We start from the raw sequence: 11629 nt of genomic DNA, 5'->3' as shown, positions 1-11629 counted from the left end.
GGCGGCCATGATGAATGATTCATCCTCCCAGAAAAAAGAGCTGACTCATCGCTGCATTTCAGCTCCATATTTCCAAAGTGGGCAGGAGCTAAATGGCTTTAGCAATAGCTTTGCCTCCTCACCAGCTACAGCTACCTTCTTGTTCTGCTGCTGAATATGCAAAAATAGGAGATACAGTATTAAAATGTATTGCCACACTTTGAATTGATGACATAAAGGTCTATTTATCTTTCTAGGCTGCAGCTAATTGTTACAGTATGGTGTATCTATGTAATTTTTTAAAAGTAGGTATATCATCTAAGTTGCTTCCTCATGAGGTTATTTCTCAATTCAGACGAGGCTATCTGACCTGATCATATATTTAAATGTCATGTTAAACGCTAAGGTCACTAAACAGTCAAAAATCTGACTGCGTTCAGTGTCTGTCTCTTTGAAGATATTGGTTTTGAGGATTTGGTGCACACAAATATTCAGATACCCACACTCACAGTGTGACACTTTGAGATGAAGGACATTTTAGTTCTGCTCTGCTGCAGTGGGCTAATGGTCAATAATAGATTTATTTTCATCACCGTACAGTATGTGTATGTGTGTGTATATGTGTGTGTACACGAGCTGTGTTAGGGTGCACATTTTTGTGTGTCCTTCACTTCCTTCTCCGGCAGTTATTATGGACATTTGAAATTCTGTGCCAGCTTCTAGATTGAGCGGGGGGATTACTCATCTGCCTCAGATATTGTGCTCCTTGGTGGTGCTTGGCTTTGCGGCTGACTTAATGAGAGTCGAAGGCTTTGTTGTTGTGAATTTCTCTATTCATCCAAAAGAGGAGGAAAGGTGCAAGACTGAGGAGAAAGAAAAAAAAAATAAGGTAGCAACTCTCAGCTGCTTTTTCCTGGTGAAAAGGAATGACAACTAATACCTGAGGGCACTTCCTTATCTCCAGCCTGTCAACACAGACAGGCCATATCATTCACCGGGAGCTTTACTCAATGGGAAAAAGCCATCCACCAATGGGAATAAGCCCTTTCTTGAAAACAGTGGTGCTCTATCTCTTACTGTGACTCTGTAACCTTTATCATACAGTGTTTATGGAAGAATGGTTCCTCACGCTGCCAAATGCTGAGACTTTCTTTCATTTCCTGATTTCAAAGCAAGGATGAGATGTTCTCGGCTTAGAGGAAACAGGATGAGGTGAGGATGCAGGAAGTGCATTGTGGGACAAAGATTGGATTATGGGGTAGGGAGAGAAGATCAGGTTGAGATTCAAAAGATGTGCTGACCGCAGATGGTGTTATTAAAGTGTGTGTCTGTGAGAACGTTGCTCTCGCAGACATTTTCCTTGATCGCGCGTTTAAGGATCATAGTTTAAATGATGATGCAGTTTTAAAACTCTGCTCTCCTTTCTTGATGTTTTTTGTGTAGAAGTGGAGATGAACATAAGAAGAACATAATCACTGAATGAGAAAGATATATGATGCCACAAGGCTCAAATGATTAATTAACATGAAAAAATGTGACTGATTCTTGTTGATAAGATGAATTAATAAGGAAACAAATTATCTGAGAACAAAATGTTAGTTTGTCAGGTGCAATTTTCTTGGGGGAACCTGGATAGAGCTGTATGGGGCTGTTCATAGAGAAAAAAAGACAAAAAAAAACCCTTTACATTTCATTTACACCCAAAACAAAACCGCTATAACCACATCCTGTGAGTACCCACTGAAACCACATCTGTCTAAGCTGAAGAAGGTTGTTCGTCACATGCATAGTGGAAATTTTCATGTATAGACAACTCACTGAAGATACCAATGTTATTTGGAGACACATCTTTAAAAAGAAAACACTGCTCTGTGCTGCTGAGCTCTGGCAATTTCCTGATGAAAGATAAAAGTCCAAAGCACCCCCCACACACACACACCAACCCCGCCCACCCCACCCCACCCACAAAAGTGTCTCCCAAGAAGAAATCGATTACCTTCTGTGGGAGGTGGAGATATGCCACAATTGACTACACAGCCCACTAAATAAGCAGCCACTGGCAGATGATGTTAAATGAGGTTGAGAGGAGATAAAACATTTGGTCACAGCGTTGCTGTGTCGCCCTGGTCCCTCCAGAATGCAGGAAGGGAATCAAAGACATGAGGTGAAGAGCCAAACAGTCAGGGTGCCCTTCCACTAGATGACAGAAAGAAAAAAAAAAGTAGGTAGGTAAAACTATGTACCATGTCTTTTTCTAAAATGCTTAGTGAAAATAACTTATCCAGCTAAAAGACCATTCGTTGGACATCTAACTGAAAATATAACCTCCATCCAGTGATAGTGATACTAGTGATCATTATATTTTACCTATCCTCAATATGACAGTGACTCTCTTACTCTAGGTGTCTGACTGCTGGATTTATCATAAATCATAAACCATGATCACATCCGAATCCTGCAAATACCTCTGTGGCCCATTTTTGTTTTTGCCAAGAATAACAAGACTGAGAGTCTACAGCCAAGCTAGCGGCTCTGTGAGGCTATACTTAGGCACAGTAGTGCTTTGAGCTAAATGCTAATATCAGCATGCCACCATGCTCATAATGATAGAGCTAGCATGTTGATGTTTAACAGGTATAATGTTTACCTCGTTAATCATCTTAGGTTAGCATGTTAATGTGCTAACAGTTGCTAATTAGCACAAAGTGAAGCTGAATCCGATAGGAGTGCTGTTAGTTTTTTTTTAAGCCATAAACCAAAGTATAGAACAAATTAAAATATTGACCTGATGGTGCTGGATGAAAGGCTGAGGGATCACAGAAGCTATTACAAGTCATCCTGAACAGACAATGAATGAAAACTGTGAATTCATCAAAAAGTGTTGTTAAGGAAATCACAAATGTCAACATCATGGTGGCACTAGAGGGAAAGTCAGGGAATCACCAAAGTGAGTCAGTAGGGAACATCATCTGAAAACCCCATAAATGTTAGTACAAAAATTTGTGACAATCCATCCAGTAAATAATATTTGAGCAGATTGTGAGCAGAAACTGTGACTTGTGGATGGCACTGGATGAAAAGTCATCGATTGCTACAGTCATTACGATGACTCCCCTGGGGATCATGAATGTCTGTACAAAATTTCATTGCAATCCATCCAATATTTGTTGAGACATTTTCAGTCTGGACCAAATCAGTGGATGAACCAACTGAGTGACAGAAGACACTGTCATCCATTAAAAAAAAGAAAAGAAAAGAAAATCTTGCAAGACATTTGTATTTCAAAATTATATTTCACTTTCAAGTTTCAAGCTTTAATACAGTATTCCTGTGCAGATTTTAAATCATTATTGATGACAGAAATGACTCAATATATTTAAAATGGAGTGAGTTATTGTAAAAAATAAAATTTTTCATGAACATACAAAATATGGAGATTTTATGTACTCTAAAACACATATACATATAAAGACATTTAGATTTTTTTTTAACCAATTTTCCCTTTCCCCTCTGATATCTACACCGTCAGTTCTCCCCAGTAACATCAAGTCCTGTGGTCTATGTCTGATAATGACAGTGATGATGAGGTATTGAGGACCGGGAGTCTCCAGAGTTCTGAGTGGCTCACATCCACTTCCATCTCTCTCTGATATGATTGGTCGCTGAGTTAATTGTGGAGGTCATGGATGGATGGGGAATTGAACTTCTTCCTTGGAGACCACAAAAACTAGATCACTCAGAAGGAGACGGCATTATTAAAAGTAAACTATTGCTGTAATAATAAAGACAGATTGTGGCCATTTTTCTGTCCTTTGTAGTACTTCACAACAGTTATACATAGATTGTCTATTAATGTCAATGTGACATGAGTAAGCATTGAGTAAATAATGGGTTTAGGTGAAAATTCCTACCTATTTAACCAAAAATAAACAAAGATTCTTTAAAAAAAAAAAAAAAGGTTGTTATTTAGACATAAAATTTTGCCTTTGTAGCCAGTATAATGGTGATGATGTTATCCGAGAAAAGTTGAATCAAGTGCGACTGGACTTGATTGTAGATACTTGAGGATGTCTCACCTCTCTTCCAAGAGGCTTCTTCAGAGCTGAAGAGCTGTGACCACGTCCAGTTGCTCCTGTTTAAACATTTCTTGGATAACCAAGACCTGGATGACTGAGAATCTTCACAGATAAACAATATGTTGTCACAAAAATCAATCTCCACTTGCAGAAATGGCCAAATATATTGAGCAGCTGAAGAAGCGGGATCCCTAGCAATTGTTGCAGTCTTAAAATGTATTTGATGTTTGAAGATGTGTCAAAATGTTAGTCTTGTTTTCATTCATTTTCGATCATGGCACGGTTTACAGTGATCTTATTTCAACAAATATACATGAGAAACCTGTTCAGCTACAAATGACACCAAGGATATCTGCTCATTTCAGGAATGAGCATCAAGATTTAGCAGCATTCGAATCAAAATGTGATGACAGGAGTTGAGTGACTGTCAATCAAATGTTTCAAAATCACACCCACATAGTCCTGAAATAGCTTATAGTAGAGAATAGATTAAATAGAACAGAGTTTTTGAGTGTTAAACTGTTTATAAATAATAACTAAGGATGCTTTTTTGAAAACTTTGATTATTGCTCATTTAGTCATGAATATTAATTGTTAAACAGAAATATTTAGGATATGAAACCAAATATGTTACATTATGGTCTATTTTAGAATATATAATCACATAAACAAGTACAATTCAACATGCTAGAGAAATTTACAAGTCACTTAATGAACATTAAAGTGTCCTTTAGAATTAGATAAAATCACTTACAATATGCAAATGCCACTGTAAGGTCATTCCACCTGATGAGATATTTAATTGCACATCATTGTCTTCCTGTTATTTGATCATAGTTTCTCAGTTTGACTGGGTTTAATCCAGGTTTTGTTTGCATATCTGCCTCTATATTGATGCCAGGGAGAGTTCCTCCAGACATATGAGCACAAAACTGTTCCCAAGGTACCCAAGATTAATGACTGAAAACAAGTGGGCGAAACTGAGAAATAACAACTATAAATACTGCTTTAGAGAGCTGGGATCAGGCTGGAGCCCTGCACATCAATATGAGTTTCTTCACTCTACCCTTTCCACTCATTGTCTATGCAGTGAAAAGGAGAGTGAGCATTTTTTTTTTTTTGCACTGCTTTAAGACTATCAATGTGTGTCATTCTGAAGGTGAAATTTAAAGGTTACAGCACCTGACATTTGTCCAAGTGGTAATTTTTAATTCAAAGCACATCAGATATTTATTGAGGGCTGTAAGGCTCAATATGAATGGCTGACCTCTGTTTCTTTATGGATGCGTGAAGGAGTAGCTATAGATCCACTTAGCACTTCACAACATTGGTCTTAACCACCAGTTCATCCTGTTCACTGTGTTTGTTGATTGCCTACTATAATAGAGTGCATGTTTGTTTTCTCTCCCTCGTGAGGCTAGGATTTACCTTAAGATCTCAGGTTTCAACTGTGTCCACTGGGGCTGTGACTGGTAGATGACGGAGGCTTCCCAGCTGGGTGTTTGGTGTCTGGGAGCTTTATCACTGTTAGTTTGAGGGGGGTTGTTTCCGTACCACTGAATTTCCACGTTGAGCTCGTGTGTCTGAGTTTCCACGCATGTTTATTTTTTGCACATACTAAAAACCGGTGGGTGGAAACCCAATCATTGTCCTCGCTCAAGCTGAACTTAAGGTCGGTTCTGATTTATACTTGGGCATCGGATGTTGGTAGCACCATCGAACAATAGGTGGATGTGCCATTTATGATCAGGCTGTAATGTGCTTCACTTGCATTTATATTCTTTCATCTTCTTTGTGATATTGTGATGGGAAAGTTCGCCTTGTCACATTGCTGAATATGTTCTATTCTGTGCAATGAAATGTTTTGATAGATGTTTTAGAAAAGAAGAAGCCCTCGTGATGTTTTCACTCTCACAAATCTCTATCATCATCAGAAACTCCAGAGAGTAAACACAGACAGCCCAATTACAGCTCTTGTGGTCACCACATGGTATCCATTAGCTATGGAGCCTTAAATAACACCTTAATGCAGAAGTAAATGAAGGGTAAGTTACCGATAAACAACTTAGCTTGGAAAAATTTGAATGGAACAAATCGCTTTGAAGTTATGATAAGTGTCATATTTTATGTGGTTGTGAAGTCAAATGATACAAATCCATTTTTGTTACTCCAGCTTCTCTAGGAAATGCTAAAACTGCTGCTTGTTGCCTCATATAGATTGAAAGATCTTGTCAATCAGGCCACTAGGCCTCATCGTGAACATAAAACCCAACCACTATTGCAGGTATTTCAGCCACTCTTGTTGCTCCTAAACCTTGGAACAACTTCCCACAAAGTTTCAGAGAAGCAAAGTCATTTGCACATCTTCAAACGAGAATATTAAAACCCATCTGTTTAAACCCTTTTCTTCATAGGTTACATTCTCCCTCTTTCTCTTTTAAGCTTCCTGTAAAGTACTTTGTAACTTCTGTTCTGAAAAGCAAAACAATGTTTGCTTGATTGCTTCTGTCTCTTGAGGAACAAAACAAACAGGACGAAGGATATATCACTGATTGCTGTTTTTAAGTGTTTACAGTGGGAGCTCACATTGGCCATTGGTAGAATTATTCAGCTAGTCAAGCTTATTCTAAGCAGACATGATTAGTAGTGGCTGAAAGATTAACTGGTGAAGCACCTGTAGTACTTTGACATGACTGTACCATGTTTCTCAAAACAGGTTGTGAAAACCGGATTTTGTGGCTATCACGGTGTGGAGATCAGGGTGAGAATCATAGTTAGCTAGTTTCAAACTCTGTGTGCGATCCCCTGGTGTTTATATGAAAATGTAATCATGTGCATGGTCAGTGCTTTGACTTGCTGTCCAGCTTCTTTTGCAGCCTCTCTCATGGTTGGACTTGTACATTCCTTACCAGAGGCAGGTTAGTCTCAGTGCCAGGGTCAGCTGGAGTAACAGATGGTTGCTGGAGCAAGTCTGGCTTTTCCCCTTCTCTCTTTTGCTTCCTTGCTCTCTCTCTCTCCTCACAATAACCCCACTGCTGTTCTCATGGTAACACTATCTGCCAAGTCTGAAGGATTGGATTTTTACAGGACACATGAGCTCAGCACTGTACCAGCGGTGGAGACTCTGCTCTCACTGTCTCTCTTTCTCTCTCTCTCTCTCCTGCACCTTCATCTTTCTTTCTGTCTCTTCTGAATGTTTCATTTCTTCCTCCTCGCTGGCCCAGGATCCCTTTGTCTCCTTTATCTGGCTCCTCCTCTCCACAGCTCGTCTGTCATCGCTTGTTGAGTCAACGGTTCCTTCTCTTCCTCCTCCTGGTTTTGTTTCATCATCCAGAAATCCCAACCATGACTGGGCTTTATCAGTTAGTGTGTATAAATCTAACTCCAATCTAATCTCCTGCATATGCTGTGCCATTGTCCCTCTTTCCTTTGTTTCACTGTATCTTCAAACAGCTTGCCTCGGCTGTATCATGTTCTCCAGGCTGTGCTGATAGTCTTATCATATGACTGATGGTTGCAGCTCTGGATATGATCTTATAAGAATGGCGCCCATTTTGGTGTAAGGTTCTTGTAGTGTGGCTTGGTTGACTGCTGTTGCTTTTCTTTCCTTTTTTTTTGTAGAAGTTCATCAGGGACACACGCATGCACAGAGCCATACAAACAAACTTATTAAGGATATTAGATTTAAACAGGCACAGCATGGTGTAGGAAAGACAGCCAGCTGTTCTTTGGACCAACTTTGATTTCTAAAACAGTGGCCATCTGTGGCACGGCAATTGGGGGGGTGACCCATTCTGAATTCAAAACATCTACAAATCAAATGCAAGACCACACACACACACACACACACACACACACACACACACACACACACACACACACTCGCACAGATTTGACCCATTGCTGCTCCATCAAAGAAGGAATTCAAATCACGAGTTAAGATGGGGAAGCTGGCTTTCTGTGTGTCTTGCCATCTTTCCATCCACAAGGTGAGCTCGACTAGCTCTCTCTACCTCCTCTTTCCCTCTTTCTTCCTCTGACGGCATTGTAAATGGAATGAGTCTGGTTGCATTGCTGTATTACGGTGGGATAAAGTATCAGTGCTGGTAATCTTCCGTGGATTAATGGCTTCTTCTTTATCTGCTGCGGCTGCTCTGCTCAGATGTCTGGCCGGGCCAGGAGCCTCCTGCTGGAATACTAATGACGGACAGACAGACAGTTCCAGCTCTCCCTGTCCCCAGCCCCAGCCCAGCCCACGGGAGCTGTGTGTGAGCGTGGTTGTGTGTGAGTGAAAGAAAGGGAGCACATATGTGTGAAGTGCTAGTGCATGTAGATAGAGAGAGCAGACACAGAGAGAGACTGCATGTGTCAGCTGTGTGTGTGTGTGTGTGTGTGTATGTGTGTGTGTGTGTGTGTGTGTGTCTGTGTGTGTGCGTGTGTGTGTGTGCGTGTGTGTGTGTGTATGTGTGTGTGTGTGTGTGTGTGTGTCTGTGTGTGTGCGTGTGTGTGTGTGCGTGTGTGTGTGTGTATGTGTGTGTGTGTGTGTGTGTGTGTCTGTGTGTGTGCGTGTGTGTGTGTGTGTGTGTGTGTGACTGTGTGCGTGCGTGTGTGTGTGTGTGACTGTGTGTGTATGTATGTGTGTGTGTGTGTGTTTTGCCCCCAAGACCCTGTCGCCTCCTTTGTGAGGTAGTCGCTGTCCTCCTTGTCCTGGCTGACACCTGCTTTGCATACAGGAGGGGCCAAGCAGAGAGGAGGGGAGGGGCGACGATAGTGAAATGAGGGTCCCCCAGGATGTGAGAGAGGGACACGGAGGGAACAAGGGAAGGAGAGGAGGGGAGAGGGAGGAAGAGATACAGCAGATTAGCAGAAGAAAATAAAGCAGACTGATGGAGTGAACGAAGGAACCAGAGAAGAAAATGGAGGCAGGAACAATGAGAATATGAACAGATTCCAGCAATTGGACCACGCAACATCACCCTTTTCCTAAGAGCAGATCCACTGACAGACACTCATTTCGCAGTAAATAACCTGCTGTAGGGTGTAGTCATTGTGGCGTGGTAACTCCAATTCCATTCCCTTAGCAAGGTCACATTTACCCTACATAGACCCAGGGCTAAGAATATCTGGTAGGGTGCTCTATGAAAAGGAAAAGGACCAACACTAAATGCACCATCTGCTTCCTCGGTGAAAGAAGAAAAGAAGAGGAGGAGGAAAGGAAGAGGAGGGGGAGTGACAGAAGCACACCATGTACCAACTACTGGCCATGCTTCTGTGAACAGAAATACAGAGAACAAAAGAACACTGTACACCCCGAGCTTACCTCATCTCCAAGGTGGAACAGGAACCAGTACGAGAGCAGAAGCACCAACTGAACATCCTACCACTTAACATCAAACTGTCCACAAGAAATATCTCCACGTTACCTCATCAAGTCATCGAAATCCTAGAAAGAAGTTGCAGGAGACTGGCTTTGGAGGTTCAAAGTAATCCTCCCAGAAGAAGCAGACACATATAGACGTGTAGTTGCTATATGGATAAATGATGACAGCTTCATTCAAAACTCCGTTATCACCACTATCCAATAGATGTTATGGCCACAAGATTTAACAAGACGAAATGTAATGTAGCATCTCCCTGAGTCCGCACGGTCTTAATAAAACATGGATATCGTGAGCCTTGAAAACTTGGTATTCGGCACAGCTTCCATTCACAGGGCCGTGCGTGTAGTCAAGTCAATCATGCATGAAGATCCATAAGCACTTAAAAGAAGGACAAAACCTGGATCAGTGAGTGTCTACACACGCAATATCTAGTGAACAATCAGCTGCTTAGTTACACATCCAGGAGACAGCGAGCAACGCAGTGATTTGAAAATCAGCTATTTTGTGCCTGTTGTTGATGTACAAAGTGGTTTGCAAAGGTTTGGTCGCCCCTGAATGACTTTCATGTTTAGTTGAGTTTCCAAGTGAAAATTCAACATTATAAGTGAACGTTCTTCTTTTTTTTTCTTTTTTTCGTTGGAGAAACCCCTTTAATTCTGTTTCTGTTTTTCACTCTCTTACACACACACACACACACACACACACACACACACACACACACACACACCCAGCTTGCTAGTCAGATTACAGCAGCTCCATTTTTTTGGCATTCTCCTCGCAGCTGTTCTTTACAAGTCAGATCTTGAATGGTGGTAGACATCGGCCGTTTGGCGTTCAGTTAGAGCTCTCTGAAGAGACTGCTGTGCCTGTGTATGTGTGTATGTGTGTCTGAGTGTGCGTGAGAGAGAGAAAGAGAGAGAATGAAAGATGTCATTCGTACAACACCACAACGTTGTTGTGATGCCCTGACGTGACTCCTTATTCATGTGGCACTCACATTTTTCATATTCTCCTCTAGCTAATATTTCTGTGTTGTTGTTTTTTTTTTTTTTTTATTGCCTTCTATCCGCCTTTCTCCTTCCTTCTGCCTTACTTTCCTAACTGAGTCTTTTCCTGTGTGGTCCCAAGCAGCTCTCTCCTTACTTTCATCTCACTCGAAGAGATAATGAGTTTGATTGCATCACCCGCAGAGTCATTCGACAAAACTTTGGATTAAAAAACACTCACTTTGATCGTTTCAAAACATCCCAAAAGGAAGAAGTTGTCAGTGAAAAATAACGAACGCCTTGCTGCTGTGAAGCACCTATGAAAACTTTTTATTGCATTAGTTTTTATTTTATTTTTTATTGATACAACATCCATGGCAGACATTAGCTCAGAGGAGAATTGGTGCACATGGTCCCACTAGAGATTATGTCAGTATGTGGTGAGAGGCCAAACAACGTCCGGCGTGTGACATCACGTTAAGACACCACTGAGTTGGAGCAGGTGCACCGCCACAAGCCAGAAGGTCGCAGCTAGTTTAATGCGTTCAACGACATTTCCGACGGAGTGATGGGAGCTTCTGGTGGGGCAAAACGTCAAAGACACGACTGACACTGACCGGAATTACGCAACAGAGCTCATTGTACACACATTTTTGTCTATTCACTGAAATGAGAAATGGTTAAACAGTAATTCTGTCTAAATTTGAACACGATTCATAATTGATAAAAGCAGAGGTGTGGATGTGCATGCGAACAGGTCATGTTTGTTCCTGTGGAGAAAGAGAAGAAGACAAAGTGCTCTGGTCTCTGTGGTGGTTGGAGAGATTTGGTGTGTGTGTGTGTGTGTGTGTGTGTGTGTGTGTGTGTGTGTGTGTGTGAGCACGTGTGTTTATAGGTGTGTGTATATGTGTGTGTGTGTGTGTGTGTGTGTGTGTGTATGTGTGCCTCAGAGCTCTTTGTGCCTTTTTTGATGGACTCAGCCTTTGTTGCCGCTCTATGTGTCACATGCACATGCACCGACACAGACAAACTAAAACACATATCCACATACAAGTCGGCTGGTTTTATTATATGTGACATTTTCTCTTGAGGGTAATGCCCTTATTGTAAAAACTAACCCCATCTCAAACTTAAAAGAGAAAGTACGATACAATTCAATACAATATTTTCATATTCTCAGTTGAGAATAATTTCAACACATATAGAA

This window comes from Seriola dumerili, unplaced genomic scaffold (assembly GCF_002260705.1).
Source record: "Seriola dumerili isolate Sdu_G_001 unplaced genomic scaffold, Sdu_1.0 BDQW01000450.1, whole genome shotgun sequence".
NCBI classification, from domain to species: Eukaryota; Metazoa; Chordata; class Actinopteri; order Carangiformes; family Carangidae; genus Seriola; species Seriola dumerili.
This window is presented reverse-complemented; position numbering follows the sequence as displayed.